Genomic DNA, 22640 nt, shown 5'->3' with positions numbered 1-22640 from the left:
ATAAGCACCTGTCACTTCTGGAGAGATTTACTGAAGAAATATAACCAAGTGTTCTTCATTTAAAAAGTGTCGGGCTCAAAAAAAAAAAAAAGAGGTAAAAAAATATAAACACACACCCAATCCCCTTGCACAGACACACATATTTGGAGTGCTATTGATCGTGCTAATGAATGTGTTGTGATTTACTGCAGCTGTGGCCGATTGTTGGGTGCTGCTGTGATGGACCACCATCATTTTCCAATGGTAAAAGCTCAGACAGAGGGGAAAAAAGACACGAGGGCACAGTCCCATTTAACGGCCAATGCAAAAATTATTGCGAGATCTTCTTTTTGAGTTATGGCACTTTTTTTCATCACTTTTAGTCTTTATGCAGCGACAGGTATGATGTAATTTCCAAATTTCATCACAGACAGTAACCTCAGCACTGATTATGCTGTCAATTAGTAAATGAATGTGGTGGAGTGGAAGGGAAAAGGGTGGTAATAACTCTGTAAAAAGGAGTTGACAAGCTTCCAAAATACATAAAGGACTTGGTGAGGGAGGCAGACGGTAAAATAGTGTCCAATCACAATATAACAGCCTGTTTGCAAAGTAAGTGTATGACTAGTGAACCCACTAAAGCTGATTTCACCCTTATTTTTAATGTGGAGTAGAGCATATTCTAGGTTGGTATAAATCTGTTTAGCATGACTCTATGAAGATTTCCATGCAAAGTTGGAAAATAAGAAATTTCGTCATAATCAAACCATAAAAAGCATAAAAGATCAGTTTTTCATTCTTATGAACTTCTCTTTTGTGGGTTGTTTTATTATCTCTGTTTTTATTTACCAGCATTGCAGCATCCATGAAATATAAAAGTGCACAGAATCAAAGGTTTAAGAGTGGGCTAGTTCTGTTTTTGTGATCTTGCTTTGTTTCCGAGCTCAAACTCTGTGCAGGCCAACATCTGTTACTCTGCCTCCACAATAGCACAACTCAGCCGGGATGCAAAGAGAGGTCAAAAGATCGGTGCCTTCCCCGCACACACACACACACACACACACACACACACACACACACACACACACACACACACACACACACACACACACACACACACACACACACACACAGCGATGGAGGGAGGGAGAGAGAGATGCCTCTCGCCGGCTGCTGTTTTCCTATTGTGCGCCAGGGCTTTGAGAGGATAGGACAAGCGATGAAAAACGCGCACCTGCTTTAGAGGCATTACGGTAGCGCAGCAAACTGTCCCCCTCCTGCAACACACACACTCCACACTCGTGTACTCACACACACAGCCCTCTTAGTGATTCAACCCTGATTTCCAGCGAACGAGAGCAACAGACGGGATGCCAAAAAGTGAGTACCGGCGGAGAGGTTCCTCGCGCTGAGAGAAGAAGAAGAAGAAGAAGAAGAAGAAGAAGAAGCCTTGTGAAGGGAGAGGGAGAAAGCGTGGGGGGAAAGCAGACGCGTCAAAACAGGACGAAAAGGGCTGCGCTCGTTCTCCGCGGCAACTTGCGCACACAGTGGCAGAGTTTTAGCGGCAGTATTGTTCTGACTTCACTCCAGAGGGGCCACTCCGAGGAGAGAGGACGCACACAAAAGGGAAAAAGGAAAGGACTAACGAGCACGCCTTGTCGTTCAAAGTAATGGTCCTGCGGTGTTAGATCCTAGATTTCCTCTGTCTCTCTCTCTCCTCTCCTCTCTGTTTCTTTACATTGTTTTTAATTTTTTCGTCCCGTCGGTCGGTTGGTGTCCCCCCTCTTTTTGTCGCCGCGGCAGAGTGGACGCGCCGGGGGCTCGAGGAGCAGAAGCGGGGCTGTCCACATGGTCCAACCACTGGCGTGAAAGTTGACTTCTTCAGAACACAAGAGAACAGGTTGATGCATTATCTACACTTTCTCTTCCCCCTTTTATTATATCTCTCTCACACTCTGTCCTCGCTCTGTGCTTCCTTCTAAACGCACACATTGGTCCACCAAAACTTTACATCGCACTTTTGCCGGGGAACTCTTTCAAGTTAGCATGATAATTTCAGCTATTAGGCTGTTTGTGAAAATTGAGGAACGGGACACACTCTCGGTTTTCCTCCTGTAGACTTTCCCTCCGTCCATGCTTCACTGTAACTTTGACTCTTTTTCTTTTTAGTGCTGAGCGCAAAACTTCAGAGCCACGTTTTAAACCTTTCTTTTAACTTTTCATCTTTTCAAATCCGTCAAAAGAATGGAGGAAAAAGTTGTCGGTAGAGAAAGTTTCAGCCCACGAGTCACACGTGTAAGCAACGAGTTGAAATTGAGTTCATTTCTCTCGACATTTGTTTTAATGGGGTGTGATAGCCCAATTTTCCGAGCTATTGTTATTTATTCAAGCAAAGTCTCGTGGTGTGAGAAGTTCGGTGCGCGTTGCCCGGAGTCCTCGTTCATGACACGACAAAAAGTTTTTCTTCGCAGGTTCCGACGAAACAAATGTCGGAATAGAGTCTTTCAACTTCGTTTGCGTCCTCGTTAATAACTCTTGTTAAGGAATCTGATAATAAACACCGACGTCGGTTATGTGGTGATAATTTTACACAGCCGTGTGACAGTGCTCTCAGTGCTTTGTCTTCGCCACATGCTGGACGTCAAACTTCAAAACTATATTGTGATTTCAATAGATTTTCTCATTGAATTTATTTCGTTTTTCAAAGTTCGGCTTAAACGACAGGGGCGCATCCTAGCGCTGACAGAAGATAAAAGATGAAAGAGCCCTTGTCTTCAAGAAGAAAGGAAAAGCTTCTTTCGGATTTGGTCAATAGGTCAGGGACTTTCTTTTCAAACCATTTTGACTTTTGAAATTTGAACCGCGCTGTTAGAGCTCATCGAGTTTGCTTGTCGTATATTTTCCATATTATCTAATGACTTAGTCAGTAAATAACGACACACGGCTGAGTGTCCAACAGCAGGACGTGAAGGAAAAGTTTTTAAAATGGAGTTTGAGTTTTTATCCGGCTTTAACGGGCAGAATTAATCCGGGGAAATCGATTATTAATGTGTTGTTACTCTGAAGCGTCTAAGTTTATTTTTTAAATTCTACATGGAAGTATTTGCATGCAAACGGGGTACACTTCAGGCACTAAAATTTCAAAGTAGCCATTTTTAAGCTGACATTAACACTCATAAATTTAAAAATTGATTGTGGTTGGAAACTGTAACTGAACTTCAGCATGACCTATGTTTTTCCTTCTCCTCGCTGTCACAGACCAACGAAAAGTAGGCCCAAACTAAAAGGGAAAACTATTTTGCAGCCTTTGGGAAAAGTAAAAAATATAAATAAACGGGATATACTTTTTAAAATAACACACTGTAACGAGATTAACAGTTTCAAACTGTCCTCTAATTTTCCTGACATAAATAGCATAAAACTAATGAAATTGTTTTTTGGGATTTAATTATAGCCTATAGTTTAATTCCATCCCCTTCAAAATAAAACTCCCCTCATCAAATCTCAAACATCATCCAGAACATTCCCGCGTGTCAGTTCGGCTCGCGCATGATGGAAAGCTGCGGACAAAGCGCAGGCAGAGATGAAATGACAATTAATTGCTGTTAGTTGTCTGTCATTGAGAGAAAAGCATACAGGCCGTGTGGGTGCTCTCTGTGACGCGGGCATTATTGCCCCGTGATTGATGGGCGCGGGGGCATTTGGCATAATTAATTTTATTTACTGTGTCCCCTCTCTCCTGTTGTGCCCCCTCCCCTCCTTCTCCTGTCCTCCGTGCTGGCATTTCCGCGACGCGATGACACACTTTTAATTGCACTTTAATAGAAGATCCAGCGGGAATGAAAAAGCTCTTCATCACGTTTTATGACCTTGTCACGTTTGTTGGTGTCAGACCAGAAAGCAGGTATTTTGTGTTTAGGGCTCCTGTGAGTAAATGTGTGCAGAATAAAATCCCCAAAACTTAACCTCACTTGGATAAATTACACATTACACATATTGCAGCCTGCATAACAAGCTGCACATGTGTTTTTAATGTGAGAAAATGCTCACACAGCCTTATTATGCAGATAATTTAATTAACCAAAATTAAATTTGAATTTTAAGATGTTGATTTTTTAAATTTCCTCTGACATAAGAGGCTGAGTGTATTTGCATACCAGCATCTCTTGAGCATATTTCAGACAAGTGTTGGTTGGCATTTTACTGTAATACATCATAGATAATTCCTCTGTGGATGTGCTTGGTGTGCAAAATTTGTTAAAATATGGTAAAAATTTGCTAGTTTTGATTTTCTTCTTTTTTATCTTCAGACAAAAAGGACAAAGTTTTTGTTCAGGTATGTCCTTTTAGCTGCTTAAATTCTCTTCACTCTGAGTTCAGCAGCTTTAGTCTGAAGCAATCTAAACAGTTTCTATAAAATTAAAGTGCTCTTCATAACTCAGCTTTAGCTCATCATTTTATCTAGATTTGTCCCTCTTGCAATCTTGAAAATGAAACGTTTACCTGGGTGTTGGAAAACAGCAGGACAGCTTCAAGGAAAGAAGAGGATTGCTTCTTGTGCTTCTTTTTAAACACTGCAGCACTTAAACTAAAACTGTAAAAATTGTAAAAAGATATCAGACAGATTTTTGGGAAATCTTAGAGGACACAGTGAACAAAAAAGAATCTGTGAACAGAAGCAGTTATTTGGGTAAAATCGAGAGTACGTGTGCAGGAAGCCTGAGGTGTCAGAGACAGATTGACTCTCTCTGCCGGCTATTGTGCATCCGTGTCTGTGTGTTTGCCACCTTTTTCATCTGACTCGCCTCGACACTTTTCCTCCTTTGCTTTTTTTCCTCTCTCCTGTCGACAGCTGTGTCTCTTCCATGTCCTGTTTTGCTTCATTGTTTGCTCATGTACTGCTGATTTTTATCACTCTCACACTCTGTTCTAAAGCAGACAAATGTTTCTGTTATTCCTACTGACACATAACTTAAAAGATGATTTTTTTAGCCTGGCCCTGCATGTGCCGATGTGTGAGACTCCAGACGGGTAATAATGGCTGTGAATCTCATACGCTTTAGAAGCTCTTCAGCAGGATTAAAAGCCACCAGTGTGATTGTGTTAGTCCATAAACTCATTCAGAGGGTCCTTACCTCCAGCATGAGCGTGCGCGAATCTACGTGTGGAAGAGTGTATATATCTGAGTGCTTTTTTCTCAATTCACCTGTCCTGCTTGAGTGAAAATGGCCAGTATTTGAAGTTTTTAAATGTCCTGTGCGTCGGTAGCGCTGATGGCTCGCCTGTCCATCTCTCTATCTGTGACGCTCTCTTCATTAAAGCCCTCCTGCTTTCCCAAACCCACAAGTCTGAGTGGGCTTTTGGCTCCAAAGTGATGTTGAAGAGCACCCATATACGACTCTGCTATACATGTAGGGTTTGACCCGTCATGGATACTCACAGCTTTACTTCAATTGCAGCACTTTGTGCTGAAAGCTGAAATGGTTAAATTTTCAATATCCTTTAGATGGGCTTTGAGGAAAGCAAAAAATGTAGCTGTGAAGGGAGCCAAAGCGTGTTTTTAAATGGAATCATTTCAAGTGCTGGTCCTGAAGCTGCCGTTATTTTAGGGTGTGAGCTATGAGCTGTTTTAAAATCTGGAAACACTGCAAGATAAGATTCTTGACAGATTTTTACAACTGTACAGTTAAATTGGACAGTGAAAATTAATCAAAATTGGTGTTTTGCTGAATTTTATGGAAAAAAAACTTTTTTTGTTTAACAAAAAGATGAAATAAGAAATTCTGCACACCTCCGATTGTAATCACAGATGACCAATAATGTAGCAATTATGTGCTTGTTACTGCTTTAAAAAATATGTTAATGAAATATAATGGACAAATTAATTGATTGAATCACTGTGTTGTTCTTCATGGGCGGCGAGTATGTGGGGGAATGTTCTGGTTGTGAACTGAAGTGATTGACTGCGCTATGAAACTGCCGCCACAGAGCTTCAGACCGAGGCCTGATTATACATGTGGTTCTAATTGAACCTGTTATTTAGAAGAAGTTGAGGGCTGAATATGTGTGTGTGTGTATCTGTGTGTGCACATAACATCCTGCACATTTTTCAAAGATGAGATGTGTTTTTTATGATGGGTTGGAAGGTGATGTCGTGCAGGTTAGCAGAGAAGAGAGTGAAGGAAGATGTCTGGTGTTTTTTTAGGAAGTTGACCATCTGTGAGAAAAAAGTGAGAGCTTGCAGTTGTTGTTCTCTGTCATCTCTTTTTTCTTCTTTTATATCTTCTGAAAGAGCTGTCATCGCATATGTGGTGACAGCAGCCGCGCTCAAACTTAATTCTTTCAAATTGGCGCACTGTTTCTCCCTTGCTGATGAGGCAACCACTTTTAGCACAGCATGGAGGTTTGGCCTGTGCAGTCCATTCGATACTGAGGACTTTTTCAATATAAATATGTGTGTGAGGATGACTGGAAGATGTTCCTCAATCTCTACAGCAGCTTCAGCCCCATTAACAGCTGATGGATGTGGGAAGGAGTGACCCAACAGCTCAGAGAGGAAGAGGCTGTTTCCTTATGGGCAGGTGGGAAAGGCAGCTAGAGGAAGAGATAGAATATATGAGTGAAAGGGTGGGTGTGGGGGGAAGGCGTGGGTCATTATAGTGAAGGAGGAAGCATTAGATCAGCCTCTCCAGAGTGGGCTTGGCACCTGAGGCCATGGCTACAGCTGAACAGGAGGAGTGTGGCAGAGAAGGGAGTGAAGGAATAAGGCTGAAAGAGCTATCAAGTTTGATCTCACAGCGAGCAGTTTTTAAAAAAAGTCACGCAGGAGCATGAGGTCAGTGGCACACACAGGCAGGTTGGGAGCAGGAGATGGTCAGTAGAAGCAGAAAAATAAAAAGAGCAAGAAGAGTGGGAAAGAACGCCTGTAGTGCATAAGCAGAGCATCTTCTGGAGAAAGCCCTCGTCCCTCGCTGAGTCCCCTGCTAACTCTGCATCGCTCCTGACAGCTGTATTTGTGTTATAGATTTTCCTTCACTCCATCCCGTCTCCCTTTCCTTCTCCCCTGCCTCCCTTCTTCTCTTTCTCTCTCTTCTCTCCGTCGCCTCCACCCTCTGACCTTTTGTAAGCACTTCATCAGAGAGCCGTTGGTGTTTTCTAAAGCGCCACAACAAACTGACAGGGCAGCCGTCAATCGGGCCGGGGGAGAAGGGTAAGGGGGGGCAGATCAGTGGAAAAGCTTCACTCAGAACAACAATGTGACTAAACTTTCTGCAGCTTTGCTTTAATGTGTGCTGAAAAGGATGGCTGTGACGGGTAGGTGACAGCTGTGAGGCGCAAGCCTCTGAATTTTATGGATACAGTCATTTGACGCGCACACACAGTTTGAACCTGACAGTAGAGAAGCCTTACACTGCTCGGGCGATCGTTTGTCTGTTGTGGCTGGCACTAAAAAATCTGCTCAAAGGTATAAATGTGTTGGTCCTAAACTCAACCGCAACTTCCCTGTGAAAAACAGCTTGACATCGTATTCCTGAAAGACAATTTGGCAAAACCTGTAAATTTCTTTGCAGATGACACCGCTCTCTTCATATACAGTTTTCATATACAGTATGTTTTTGACTCAACTTATCAAATCTGATTTCCGTTTGTATTAGAATATTTGACTTTCCTCAATGAGATGATTCTACATTAACATATGATGATATGAAATTAGCAATGCAGTATTTCCCCTTGTATCTGTCCCTGGACCAGCGAGGTAATAACCATTTAAATGCATCTCATTATGCGTTCTAATCCGTAAAGTATCAGGATGTTGGCTAACACGAGCGAAAGTGAGGCTGGAGCGCTGCCGTGCACTGCTCTTTTATGGTATTAGTATTTATGGTATTAGTTCCGGGGGACATGGGATGCCTACTTAAGCTATTAGCATGTGAGGCGCCGCAGGATGATCCATCCCCTGACAGGACGAGCTGTTAACCAGTGTTAAACCAAATCACAATGGGCTGCCTGGGATGACAGATTGACAGAGCTCGCTCTTGCCGCTTGCTTGGGCTGTGCTTATTTTGCTCTTCCGCGATGATAAAGATTTGTAAATGTCTGGAGAAGAGGAGAGTTTAGTTTTCCAAAACTTCTCCAAAGAGTACTCAAAGATCGCTTTAAAAGTAGACACAGTGAATTTAATTTGATCTGTTCCTGCCTGTCCATCATTTTCAGCTACTGTCCTCCTCCCTTTCTTCTTCTTCACTTTCCTCTGTCGTGGCTCTGAAGGTGAAGAGACTGTACAGGCTTTGCCCAGTGGGGTGCAGACACTATGGCTTCTATAGTGGCCTTTTGTGAGAGGGGAGTAAAGGGGGGAGGAGGAGGAGGAATGTAAAGCCACTATCGGGAGTCTTGGAGATCGCTAACAGTTGAGAGAGGGAGATGCTGTTCTTCATGAGTGTGTGTGTGAGTGCTGATCGTGCATATGTGTGTGTTCATGTGCAACCACAATTAACTGTCAATCAATGCCTGACCCCGCACCTCTCTCCTCCTCGCACAGAATTCCTCAGGTTTTAGGTTCTGTTTTTCACACGCCTGTCGGAGGACAAGAAAAGCAAACAGGTCGTCTCTTTACGAGCGTGTGTGTATTTTCTGAGACATTTCATCGTTCAGGAGAAAACAGGCCTTATTTTTACAGATTCTTTCACTTGATTTTAAAAGAAGGAACTTTCCGTGTGTTGTTAGCTGGTTGTTTTCTGCTCCATCAGTGGTCGTTTTTCCACTCTCAGACTCTGTTGGTGTGTATGTGCGCACACATGCACGCCTGTGTGTGTGTGGTGGGCATTGTTGACCGAGAGACATCTGCCACTAGATTATACCCAGCTGTTATCTGAATAATTGTGTAATCCCCCCACTCCCTCCCTCTTTTACTCCCTCCTCCTTCTTTGCTTCCTTCTTGCCCCCTCATCTCGTCTTCCTCACACCGATGAGACGAAGAGTGATGAGTCCCTTTGCGTGTGGCACTTTTTGGCTTTTTTGCTTGTGTTTATGAGTGTGTGAGCTTGCATGCGTGTGTTTCTCTGGTCACCGGTCATTGTCTGACATTTGTAGAAGGACTTTATCCCCCTTGCCTTCCTCCTCCCCTCAACATGCACCCTTCCCTCCCTCCTCCTCCTCCTCTCTCCTCCTCCTCCTCCTCCCGTTCTCCCCGTGGCTCTCGGGGAAATAAAAGTAGCCTAATCCTGCCAGATCAAGATTGCTGTCCACCACAGCTTTACCAGCCTGAGAATCAGAGCCGGCTCTCATATGCCTGAGGAGAGAGGAGTGTGTGTTGTGTGTGTGTTGTATGCTGTTGGCCTTTGAAGACGCGTTAGCTGTGTGCTGGCAGAATTATGGTCAAGGAGTGAGAGAAAAGAAAAACAAAAAGAGGAGAGCTGTAAAAAAGTGGGGAAAGTTGTGTTTCTGTTCAGTTTTGGATCAGAGTTTTTTTTTCCTCATATTTAAGCTGAGGTAATTTTCAAATCACTCCAGCAGACTACATATGATACCCCTCATATATTTTCTGCAATCAGATGCAGGCTAATTGAAAAATCCAAGTTCTAATTTCTTTATAGTGTTTCTTTTTTAACTTCAATGTATCAATTAAAGTTTCAAAATAAAAAGACCCATTTGTATTTCTTTTAACAATTAATTGGAATTATTTTTCCTGGATTAAAGGAGAAAAACATCATTTGAACACACTGCTGTCAACGCTTACTTTTACACTGTATCTACAAAGGAGCAACACGATGTTTCAACACACACATTTTCCCCGTCTCGAAGAGAAAACTCATGAAGACACATACTAAACTATTAATCATCTGTCCTTTTACAGGAGGTGTAAAAAAATGTATCAGAAAAAGTGTTTGCGCGTCACTCAAGAGACTACACACACACACACACACACACACACAAAAAAACACTCACACACGCACACACAGCCTTTAGATCTGGTCCGTGGTTGGTGGGAAAATGTATTTTCCCTGTTGGAGCTGTGATCGTCGCTCGCTATCACTCGCTGCCTCTCGCTGCCTCTTGCTCCTCTTCCTCTCTTGCACTTTTTCTTGCCCAGCGACCCCCTCCTTCCATCTCCCCTTGTCTCCTCCTCCTTTCTCCTCTTCTCCTCCTCTCCTTGTCATGCCCGTTGTCTCTAATTATCACAGCTCTGTGTTCCCTCAGCCTCTTCATTACATCCAAGCTGTCATCACAGTTTACCTCCAACATTTGCTCCCTCTCCTTAAGCTCCCATTTCAATATGAATCATTTCTTTTCTTTATGAGTGAAATGACAAGACTCGATCCAAGACTGATCAATAATGTCTCAATTATCTAAGTTACCTTTGTTTTTTAAATGCCCCCCAAAAACATTGTTAACATTTTAGAAAGAAAAATGCAAATCCAAATTACACTTCTTTCTTTCTTCTTGTTGTCTTTTGCTTGTTTTGAATGCAAGAAAAAACATCATGTAACTGCCATGACATATGTTAGTCCAATTGATTTAGACACAAGGACTAAATGTATATGATTTTGGAAAATTGTATTAAGAGGAGGAGGAAAAAATATTTTATGAACTACTTTGTGCAAGTTGTCCTTAAAGAAAAAATCTTATAAAAATATTATAAAAGACTGGACTAGACAAGATTAGGCTGTAATATTATAAGATATCATGACATTTCTTTGTAATTTGTTTATTTTGCTCACAAAGTTATCTGTATAAATTAAAAGAGATAGTACTATGACATCTCAGAAACACAGAGCAGTAAAGTAAACACTGTTTCAAAATATACTGTGAAAAACAACTCTGCAGCAAAAAATTTTAAAAAATAAACAAAAGGAATACCAAACAAATATCAAACAATATGGATGGCAGATTCAGTTTCTATTTAACATTTATTTCACTCCTTCCTGTGGTATATAAAAAACAGTTAAGGAGAAAAACTAAACAAAACAAAATTCCCTTGTATGGCTCAGGGTCTGAATCATCAGGTTGAAAAGCAGCTATTTGGTTGTTTGATAAGAGGACACCACAATGCCCGTTTCCACTGAGAAGGTCAGCACTGCCTCATGCAACCTGTAGCCCTAATCATCAACTTGTCCTGCTGCAGGTTTCCGTTGTCTAAAGGTCAGTCAGACTCAGTGCATGGGCCTCGGAAAAGAGTCAGCACAAACCAGGGAGTGGACCGAGGGAGGAAAGGACTAAAAGTACGAAAGAAAAGAAAAACAGAGGACAGCAGTGAAATGTGAGTGCCAATGAAACCCTGCCATGCTTCATGGTGTCAGGCAGGCCCTCAGCTTCTTGGGGTCTTTGTGAAAAGTTTGCCCTGCAAAACTTTGCTGAAGGCTGTGGTTTGGTTTGAACGTCTACCCCTGGGGCTCACTTGGAGAGTGGGAGGAAAGGGTTAGAATGGAGGGAGGAGGTGGGTGGGCAGGAAGAAAGCAAAGAAGACGAGGAGGAGAGGAGAACAGAGCGCGGAGAGCAGGCATGCCGTCACGGTCGTCCGTTGTTACTGCGTTCAGGCCCTTATAGTCGCTGATCTAAGAAACACAACCCCAAGCTCACGCCCCCTCCTTATCCCTCCTCCTTTTCTCTCCTCTGCTTTTCCCTCCATCCTTCTTCTCTTTCTCTGCCTCTGTCTATCCCTCTCAGTGGTTTTAACATACAGTCTGCATTAGTGGAACAGTGGCGAGGCCTATTTGCTGGTAATGAGGAGGAGGGCTCTCTGGCATAGTAACTTATTTGACCCCCATTGGCAGGGTCAAGTTCATCCCGAGGAGGTGTAATTCCCCGCAGCCCAAATGTGTGACGGCACCTTTTTTTGGGGGGGTTGGGAGGGGAAGACGTAATAGGCCTGAGGTGGGCTCTCTTCATCCCTAAATTTGAATCTCTCATCCTGTTTTTTCTTTCCCTCGTCCCCTCTCTCCCCACAGGGTTAATAGAAGAGGAAATTGATAGTTCTGTGTGGTAATTGTGGCTTTGAGAATTCTCTGTCTCCCACGGAGAGACGAGGGCAGGATGACGTTTTGTAAGAGAAAAGGAAGAGACAGAGTAGTATAGAGAGAAAAGCTGATGAAAATGGAAAAGCCCCCCACACCTCCACTGCTGCAGCATCCCCCCCCGGGATGATGCCTTTGATTGGTTGATGAGTGAGCGTGTTGATTGGCTGATGACGAGCTGAGATTTAAGTGTGACTTTACTACTCGGGCTCTAATAATCATTCAGTTCATTATCCAATCAGAGTGACTCGCCATCCTGCTCTGTGTCCTCACTCCGTCTCCTTTTAATTCTGCTTCTGAACCCCCTCCTTCCCTTTCTCACCAATCCTCCCATACCTCCCTGAGGAGCTGGGGAGGATGGACAGATGAGTGGAGCGCACTGTATCTGTCCGGATTCGCTCGGCTGCTCGCTGAAGTAGTGAGAGAGACAAACTTATATTCCACTGATGCTGGAGCTGAGCTGAATGGACTCTCTCCCTCCTTCAAGAGGGGCTTTTCTCTCCCAGGGGGCACAGCTTTATAATTAGTCTTCTTCCAGAAATAGAAAACTAGTTTTCTGCGGTGAAGTCACTCTCTGATATGTAGGCTGCGAAGCTGCACATTTGAATTGATACAGAGCGTAGTAAAAAATCTATTATATGCGACAGGAAATCAATTCTCACCTGCCCTGTAGTTTTTTTGTGTTTACTTTTCCTCTGTAAAAATAGTGTCAAGTGTTTTAGATTTGGTCAAAGGAACAGCTAGTTTCTGTAGTAACGACAGGTTTTGTTTTAGCTTTGGCTTAGTTGTTTAGTCTGAGCTCAGGCCACCCCAAGGCTGTCACCCAGGCAACAGTGTATGTGTGCGCCTGTGTTGTCTTTATATTATTAAGTTTCTCATTGTGTGGTAAAATTTGACAGTAGGTTCATTTCTCCCGTTGACTTTATCTCCACTGCCGGTTCTTTCTTTATTTTTTTCTGCCCTGTTTTTTTCCACCTTTTGCCTCCCTCCCTGCCCCCCTCCTTTCTGCTTTCTCTGTCCTTAATGAGAATGTGTTAACGAGAAAGAAAGATCTATTGGGTGTTGCACAATTTATCAGAAAGGCAGAGGTTTGGAAAGGAGAGAGAGAAGAAAAAAAAGGCGGCGGGCCCTTCAAAGAAGTCCTATTCTTGTGGTTGTGAATGTTTGATGAGACAGTGAAAAGTTCCCCCTCTAACGTCATGGTGTCTGAACAGAAGAGAACAGAACCGTTCTAATCATGCCACGCGGAAAAAAATGACTTCCAACCCGATTTAATTAACTGATAAGAAACGGCTTCAAATTAATTTTTCAAGGATGTAAGATTTTGATTAAGAAACTCCTAAAAGAAATAGACGAATAATCAATTTTTTAATCAACTTACTCAAATGGTAACTGGTTAATATGATAATTCTGGCAATTAGGGCAAATATTGTCGAGCAGCAGTTTCTATGCATCCTGTTAAAGGAATTATAATATCTTTACATCTAATTATCATGGTTATTTAATTTTTTTGTGTGGCTACCTCTCAATTTTTACCATTGGTTTTTTTCATTTGCCATTATAGGGATATGAAACGAGAAGTTGGAAAGTGTAATAAGATGAAACTTTTTATAAGGGCCTACCTGAATGGGGCTTTCACACAGCCTGATTGGATAGATATTTAGGATGAAGGGAAAGGGGAGTTGTTCAGAATGACATTATTTCTGCTGGTTTTACATGCAAAGCTGAGATGGATCTTTCAGATGTGTGATTCTTTTATTTCATCAGCAGATTAAAGTAGCTAATAGCTCCTGGCTGCTCGCTGTTCTTCCTCTTTTATTCATAAGCAGGAAAATGAATATGCTCACCACTTCCAATCTGCAAAGTTTCAAATAATCTGTTCCGTCAGAATGGGGAGAAAAAAAATCTGTTTCAGCTTTGATTGAAGGAAAGGTAGGCCAAGTCACCTGCTAGTGGCTGTAAAATGGGTATGCTTGTGTATGTAGGTGATGATGTGTTGCTCTAATTGGGCAGGTATTGTGGCAGAGGTGAAGAGGGTCCAGCTAAAGAGACAGGAGGGGGGTGTGGAGAAAAAAGCTGGCAGGGGGTCCCGGGCTCTAGGGGAGCAGCAGAGAGACAGAGTTCCTTACTTCAAAGAGGGCTGGACAAACACTAATGCTCACGCACACAGAAAAGCTCACACACACACTCCACATTCAGATGTTGCCTCTCATGAGATGAATATCCATTCCCTCTCACACTCGGCTGTATCCCTCTCACTCCCCGCACGCCTGACATCAGTGGAGTCGTGCCTTCAGAGGGAAATATTGACAAAGCGTTTGGAGAGATGGAATAGTTCCTTTAATTATACGCTGCTCTTATGATGCGTGCTGTTTCAGTCTAGCTGCCTCCACACAAACACATACGCACACATACATAAATGTGCACACTGATCAGCCGAATAGGTATTCCTGGCACAAACCCTGTGTATTGAGCGCATATATTCAATTAGCAAAACGCATTAGCAAAACTTGGCATTTGTTGTTGTTTCCCCCCCTCCTTGCTCAGAATTAATGGTTTTGATATGCTAATTAGCGGGTAATTTAATTTCAAAAGGCCTCAATTAACAGCAGCGTTGTGGACACGAGGAAGTTAAGCAGCGTAATCTAATTTGCATTAGTAACGAGCAGGGAGTAATTAGTCTCTAATTAGCCACTTCAGACAGCACTTGTGTTTACTTTCCTAATGAAGTGGAGGGGCTTTTTTTTTTTTTACAGGGAAGCCTGTGTGTGTGTGTGTGTGTGTGTGTGTGTGTGTGTGTGTGTGTGTGTGTGTGTGTGTGTGTGTGTGTGTGTGTGTGTGTGTGTGTGTGTGTACAGTAAGAGTGGTCATGTGTGATTGTGTGTGATTTGTTTGTGTGTGTGTGTATCGTTAATGGGGGCTGGCACCAAAGTGGCATATGGCTTACAGTTTGGCTCCAGTTACACACGAGTACACCCCATGACAAACAAATACTATCCATCTTGCTCACACACAGACTCACACACACACACACACAGGTCAGACTCTACTGTCTGATGTGATGCGATTGGGCATGTACTCGCTGTAATTTTCAGTGCATTGAAACAACTCTATGAGCTCACTTACACACGCCGCCAGGGATTGATTGTGTGTTTAAAGGGTTTTTATCTCAACAGTGTTTCTCCTGCTGTAATTTCTCGTGTTGCAATAGCTCGCAATATTTTCATTTTTCCTTTTTATTTAGGTGTTTCCTGTCTGAAGCTCTCTCTCATGTTTTTTTTGCATTATGGGGCTTACAAATTGTTGTTTGCGAGTGATGACGTTACAAACCATGGCTGCTGGCTGGCCAAATGCAGGGTTTTATTTCTAGGATACAGTTGCTTGTGTTGACAACATAGAAAAAACAGAGCTGAGTAAATGGATAGATGGATAAACAGACAGCTTTTTGGTACACTGGGTTGTCCTCACTACTTATTGCTATCTTTTCAATCATCTGGGAAAGTATATCCCATCCAACACTTCAGGAAAAAAACAGCCGACAAATTAAAAACAACTTTTTCTTGGATGAGCTTTCCAACACTTGGAACTTTTCCCCTTGCAGCCATGTCAAAAACAAGTTGAAAACAACAGGCTTCCTCCTGGGCTTTTTTTTTGGGGAAGGGTTGCAGGGGGAGCAGCATAGCCGGGTTTTAGGGAAGGGTGGATGTGAGGGAGGGAGGGTTGGAGGGGGGACAAGCAGCTGCCCTATTAGCCCAAATCTGTTGTTCAGAGAAGGAGGGGGGTGGGAGGGTGGAGCAACACCACTGAACCTCCACAAAGGGAGAGCACACACTGTTTTCTTCACTCTGCATGCTGTATTCTCAGATTATGAATCACATTTACGTACGTTTAACCTCCAACACCTTAGCTGGCATAGACTTTGGCTTATTTTTTTTTACTCATAATCCAGTGCAAAAGTATAGAGGAGACTGTTGGGACCACATCACCTGACAAGGGCTCTTTTCTTTTCTTAAGATTGTTCCACAACCTTCCTTGGGAATAATAAGAGGTCAGAGAGTTGGGAGACTTCCTGCTGCAGAGAGTGGGGTCAGAGCACTGAGGTTGGCAGGATTACTCAGCAGTCAGCGGTCATGAGTGGAAACACACATACGAGGAACGGACAACAACTCAAAGAGTGGAACCTCTCTGATTTATGCTCTCTGAGACCATAAGCTGCAAAGAGTTCAATAAATATAATGAATGAAGCTGCTACAGTGATTATGAGCCCGTTTTCAACACTGACCTCTACTCATACACACTGATTTATAGGCACAAACATCCTCACTCACTCTCGCACACAAACACTCACACATACACATCCATAAATAGGCAACTGATTTACAAATGAGCTGACCTTTGTGTTGGCCTTGCTCTCAGATAGGCTCACACCCCCGCCAGGATGCATAAATCACAATGGACATGCATATGCATGAGCATCTGAGGAGGTTGGATAAGTGTGTATTTGTGTGCGTATTTGTGTGTGTATGTGTGTGTGTATGTGTGTGTGTTGCAGCCGCAGGCAGCAGCAGCAGCGGTGTTTGTATCGATCATTGAGGCTTAGTTAAGTGCCTTTTATTTCATTGAGGTAAAGTTAAGCACTGTGGCCAGGGCTGTCTCTCTCTCTCTGTCTGTTGCTCTTGAATGGAAAGAGATCAAAAAAGAAAGAAAGAAAGAAAGAGTAGAAAGAACTTTAAACTGTTCCTTCTTCTTTTTTCAGTGTTATCCAGGGATCTCACCTCACATTAAGGGATGTTTCATGTCCCTTCTACCTGCAGAATAGATGTCATATTTTTTGGTGTTGGACCTTTGCCTGATGTGTGTATGTCTGATGTGAGCAGCTTTAACCTCCCCTTGTTTTATGGACTTATACACGGCTCTGGATCGCACTGCTGCTAGTTTAATTTACACACCACTCACACATGCTTGCCAAATCTCCTTCTCTCACTCTCTTTTTCTCCCTCTCCCCCTCTCTGAAGACAGAGCAGAAATTGCCTGGTGAGGTAAATAAATTACTTCCATCGATTGCTGGAGTTGAAGAGTGACTTTATCACAGTTTGACTTGTCCAGATACAGATCAGTGTGTGACAGCATGTGTTTTTTTATTATGTGCCATTGTGTCTTTGTGAGTGTGTGTCACTAAGTCTATGTGTGTTTGAGGGGTGGTGCTGCCTTAAAAAAGTAGGTGTAAGATCTATCTGATGGATATCTAAATGTATATTAAGAGCTATTGCTAAAGCGGCCCTATTGTCTCCAGGCTGCCATGTGCTTATTGAAAGGCAGATGAAATATGCTGGTTTTATTAAAATGGGCTCTTACAGCCCACCCTGTGGCCAGGAGGGTTGTATGCTGAGTTTATCTCTGTCTTGTTACCCATCAGCACCGGTCACTGATGGCAGTTGAAGATATATGACACCCTAATGCAGCAATGCATCGCTCACAGCGATACCAACCTCTGATTGTGTGTGTTTTACCAAAATCTCTGATGTGCACATGCACTGAAAAGGTGCACCTTGACCCCGATGCCCCAGGATAGGGGTTAAAAGTTCACCAGCAAGTGTCTAACTGACAAGAGTGTGTACTTTTTAAGTGTGTGTGTGTGTGTGTGTGTGTGTGTGTGTGTGTGTGTGTGTGTGTGTGTGTGTGTGTGTGTGTGTGTGTGTGTGTGTGTGTGCAGTAGACTGGGACACATGCTGTTTTAATAGACGCTGTGCTGACGTTACGGCAGAGGCCAAGAAGCCACTGTTAAAAAAATGCTTTGGAAAAAGAGCAAGGCCTCATCTGTTTGCATTAAACAGTGGAAGAACTGACCAGTGAGTCAAATGAGCACATGATCAGCAGGCCACTAAGAGATATCTTCCTTTTTAGTCTCTCTTTCCAACATCTTATTCTTTATATTTTTGAACCTCAATCTCTGACTGGGCCCCTTATTCTTTTAAATTTCTTATATTATCCAAGTTTAGTGAGCTTTTATGCCTCATTGAGTTAAATGGAATTGGCTTTGCCTCTCTACTGATTAGCTCTACTTCAGTTCGTTCACTGCAAGTTTTCTTTTTAAATAGATTGTGGTCAAGTCCAAAAGTAACTCCAAAAAAGTAGCGTAAGAGATGAAAAACAGAAACACAGAGCTCATGAGAAGGCAGACATGTCTTCCCCCTTTCTGAGTTAACTCTGAAAGATGCATCCTCATGGTTTACTCTGACCAGCTGGTCTGTCAATGACACTCTCAGGTTCTCCTCTGCATCAGATGCTCCTGATTTGAGATTTAATTAGAAAACACCGTGGCATCAGGGTTGGGATTTTGGGTTTGTTCGTTAGCTATTTCAGTAGCTAATTACTGAGGGGGAGAGTGTTAATTGGAATTCTCTTAGATAATGTGAACTCCTCTTCCCCTTTTCTCCCCCGCCTCCATGAGAGTTTAATAGAAAACCACCACAGCACTTTACAGACTTCTCCTTACAAGTGGCTCCATATGTTTACAAGTCTTTTTTAGTTTCATTTTTGATGTTTGACAGCGGCTCAGCTGATGATGCCTTCAGGGGTAGGAGATGTGTGGGGCATGTTGGCACTCAGTGGCGTGAGCTGTACTCAGTAAAGAAAAGGGCAGGAAGATACATTTAAAATGAAAGTGAAAGAGCTGTAGTGGATCCTCACAAATGCATGATTAATGTTCGTTGCATTTCAATTCTTTGGAAAAAGAAGTAATGAAAAACACAATTTTAATCTAGCTCATCTGAAGGGCTTTAATACATTTATTTTATGCTTAACTTTTGTTGCACTGATAATGAACAAAAACTGGCCCAACCTGCATTTTGACTCCGCACTTTCTCCATAGCCTGGGGCACAAAATGCTAATTCAGTGGATGCGCAAGCAAGGGCATAAAACACAAAAAAAGTGATTTTAATTTTAAAGAATGTTTGAAATGAAACAATAGTTGCATTTGGATGTTGTTATAATTGGAAGGAAGGACTGACTAGATAAACAGACCCCGCTTTCTGGCGTCGGAGCACACTCTTGGGGGTCTTTTCATATCTGTTCTCTGTTTAAAAATTAAAGTCCTAACCAGCGCTAAGCAGAGAGGAAACCAAATTAATATACAGCGAGAGACGACTAATCAGAGATCTGTGGTTTCATTGTAATTCCTGCGCCGTCTTAAAGTGTGACAAAAACATTATTTAACATCTTTACCTCTGCTTCAGCCACTCAGAAAGGCTGGGCACACACACAATAAGGCCTTACAGTATTTTAATATCACTGCTTGTATATTCTAATCCCGACACCACTTGAAATATAATTCCTTCTCCTATTTTAAATCACTGATGTGAAATTACATTAAGAGGAGAGTGTGGGCTTGAAAGGAGGGATGTTAAATGGACATATGAATGCAGGGGTGAATCCTAACCTATTAAGTACTTTCCTTATTATTTCTGAAAGTGGAGCGTGATAATTAGTTTGGTAGAAATCCTATAGCAGGGTGGAGGTATGGGTCTCAATAGTTAAGCCAAATTAATTTCTTCTGTCACCTTGAGCATATGTTCCTCTTAATAGGTTTAATTTATTTCACACTGATTATCTTTTTTTTCTTCCTCTACTTGACTCTGATGCACACATTCACGCCAGAAACCACTTCAGCCTCCAGCACACGTGAATGGCATGTATTCATACGTAAATATGCGCGGGGTCATTATGGCTTGAATCCTCAGTCCGTATGATCTGAGAGATGGCACTGCACAGTTTTTTCCCAGGGGTCCTTGCTGCTACTGCGGCTGCTGCGGCCTCGCTGTCATGTGATCCATGTGTCTGGCTAAGAGCTTCGTTTTTCTCAGGAGTCACTCCAAGTCCTTTTTAGTCCTAAAAGTTAACAATCATCCCTGATGTTAAATCCATCAGGAACCTCCATGTGCCACGAGGTTGCTCTAATAATCTCCCCTGTGTGTGTGTGCGTGCATGTGTGTGAAAGTGTACGTGTACATCAGTGTGTGTGCGCTGAGGTTAGGTTGGACCATGGGAAAGTGGCATACCTGAGAGGATTAGAGTGATCCCAAGGACACTCTGCGTGGGATAATATTCAAAAACTCATTACAGATTGCCATTTTGTTGCACCTCAAACAGCCTATATGAACTAATATTTAGTTCATATAATAATACATAATACACCAAACCAGGCGTAATATAGCTGCTCCTATAGTTTGTCCATCTGTGTGTTTGTGTGTTTATGGGAGTGTGTATACTCCTTAATGTGTGTGCTTTGTTTTTGATCTAGCAGGGATGACTCCAGTTGCCCTGTTTGGCTTCAGCTTACACTGGTAAATTACACTCAATCACTGAAATTATATCCTCCCGTGTGTGTGTGTGTGTGTGTGTGTGTGTGTGTGTGTGTGTGTGTGTGTGTGTGTGTGTGTGTGTGTGTGTGTGTGTGTGTGTGTGTGTGTGTGTGTGTCATTGTTGACGTCATGTCGCACAGATGTACTCAATGTCAGCTTTGATTAGTCTGAATGAAGTCCAACTGTTTTTGTGTTTTCGTCATTTAGGGGAAGTTAAATGAAAATGCAGCTGTTTTGTGACTGTGTATGTGTGTGTATGTGTGTGTGTGACTGTGACTGTCTACAGTCCTGCATCTGTTTTTGTGTGCGTGTGTGTGTGTGTGTGTGTGTGTGTGTGTGTGTGCATATGAGCTGTTGTCAGCTGGTTAGCACAGAGGGGAGCTGATGTGCAAAGTCTCAGATTTTATTCTTGCACCTTCAGTACTGAAAGCTTGAAGGGACAAAACTCCAACAGAAGAAACTGTAGTCTGCCAATAAGTGCACCAGATGTCAGTTATTGTTGGATAAAGATTATGGCAATAACTCCAATTGGCCAATGGTTATGAGCTTGTGTGTGTATGTGTGTGTGTGTGTGTGTGTGTGTGTGTGTGCGGTCGTGATAGAGCTGAACAGTCTTCTTTCAGGACTCCTTGCTTTATTACTCTTCTGGCACCTGCAGTGTTTTTCAGAATCCTGTCTCTGTCTCTCTTTCTCTAGTTTTTCAGCATTTTGGAAATGTAAACACTGCTAAAATACATCCAGATGTTACCAGCTGTGCTCCGCCACCACAAACACTGGGCAGGGAGTGTACGTTTGCATGTGTGTGTGCGCCACAAAGACTCCTTTTCCCCGACTAACTATTCACTCATACGGAAAAAAATGATTGCCTGAATTTTGTCGTATATCTTTTGGTCGTGCATTTGCAAGAGTTCAAAAAATATGCCTAAGCGTATGTGTGCAAGTGTATGTGTGTGTGCTGAATTAGACTATTGTGGCTGTTGAAAGCTGCTGCAGACTAACAGTGGATGAATTAAAAGCTCTTTTAAACCCAGAAAAGTCAGAACTGATGCACTGTGACAAAGACGGCAAATTCATAAAAACATTGACCTTATGTGCACAGCATTGTTCCTCACTCTCTCCGTCTCCTTCTCCCCTGCTCTAGCGCACACACACACACACACACACACACACACACACACACACACACACACACACACACACACACACACACACACACACACACACACACACACACACTCATACTCATATAAAGGGTCTCACATTTTGATGTCAAAGCTCCATTTAGATGTGTGGCTACAAGAGATTGGACTGAGTTCAACTGCTGTGTGTAGGCGGAGTTGAGAAGGGTCTAATTGTGAGGTTGAATAGTGTTGATGTTGTTTATCAAATGCCCTTTACTACACACAGACACACTTTAACACACATTACCTGTTTGACAGGGCTCTAATTAACACGTGTCCTTATCTTCTGTCATGATATGATATTACTGGTGTTATCCTCACATTCACTTTCACACAGTTTGCAACACACTCACACACTTTTCAACAGGTGTGCACATTAAAAATGTCATCCATGCTTGTGTGCGTGTATGTGTGGGCATGGGTGTGGGTGCATGAACACGTATTTGTTTATGCACCATGGCTGTGCTGAAACCTCGCTCCTCAGGGAGTAATTACAGAAGAGGTTTTCTGGCCGTTTTGTCTCATTAGTATGAATATGGAGAGAAATCCTCAAACACACTTTCGCAGAGCGGCTGTGTGCAAGGCAAAAGTCCAAACATGTGCGCAGATCCCTGACTGTAGTCTTGGAGGTACACTGGTGGTGCACTTCTTTTTGCCACAAGTCTATTTCAGCTCCTGCTCCTCTGTATACATACACGCTGTGTGTTTGTGTGTGTTTCTCCTGTTGGACAGCATCTGGTCCGAGCTTCACTCGTTCCTACAGTTCAAACTACAGGTTGTTTGTTTGGCTTCGCCCTTACAAACACACCATTAGGGCCTGAGGACTATTCTTGGCTTTGGCCTCGGTTTAGCTCAGACCTGCTGCCGGGCTCACTGGAGGTCCCTGTAGGCAAACCTCAGTCCTACCAAAACCCAGGAAGATCTGAACCACAGCGCACCGCCCTGCCACCACAGAGAAACTCTATCCTGCTTCAAGCAGGCTCGCCCCACAGAGTGCCTTAAATGTCAGCCGGACGGCTTCAATGTATATGCTTCCTACAAGCATGACTTTTCCGCTTTATTGTTTCGATGCAACAAGTTCACCTTTTCTGCAAACAAGCAGGTTTGG

The 22640-nt window shown here is 42.8% G+C and overlaps 1 protein-coding gene across 3 annotated transcripts in view; it reads left to right on the top strand.

Moving 5' to 3' along the window:
- Positions 1-1198: 1198 nt before the first annotated feature.
- foxp4 (forkhead box P4) overlaps positions 1199-22640 on the top strand; it is a 94516-nt gene continuing 73074 nt past the window's right edge. For 2 of the 3 annotated variants that reach the window (XM_074665830.1, XM_074665839.1), the window contains exon 1: positions 1199-1879. The gene's annotated coding sequence lies outside the window, so the exon portion shown is untranslated. The remainder of the gene's footprint in view (positions 1880-22640) is intronic. The other variant, XM_074665820.1, reaches the window with a different exon arrangement.

The sequence above is a fragment of the Halichoeres trimaculatus genome, unplaced genomic scaffold, assembly GCF_033239565.1.
Source record: "Halichoeres trimaculatus isolate MK-OKI-2021-1 unplaced genomic scaffold, fHalTri1.1 fHalTri1_scaffold_1, whole genome shotgun sequence".
Lineage (NCBI taxonomy): Eukaryota > Metazoa > Chordata > Actinopteri > Labriformes > Labridae > Halichoeres > Halichoeres trimaculatus.
Note: the sequence above shows the minus strand (reverse complement) of the source record. Positions and strands in the feature narration are given on the sequence as shown.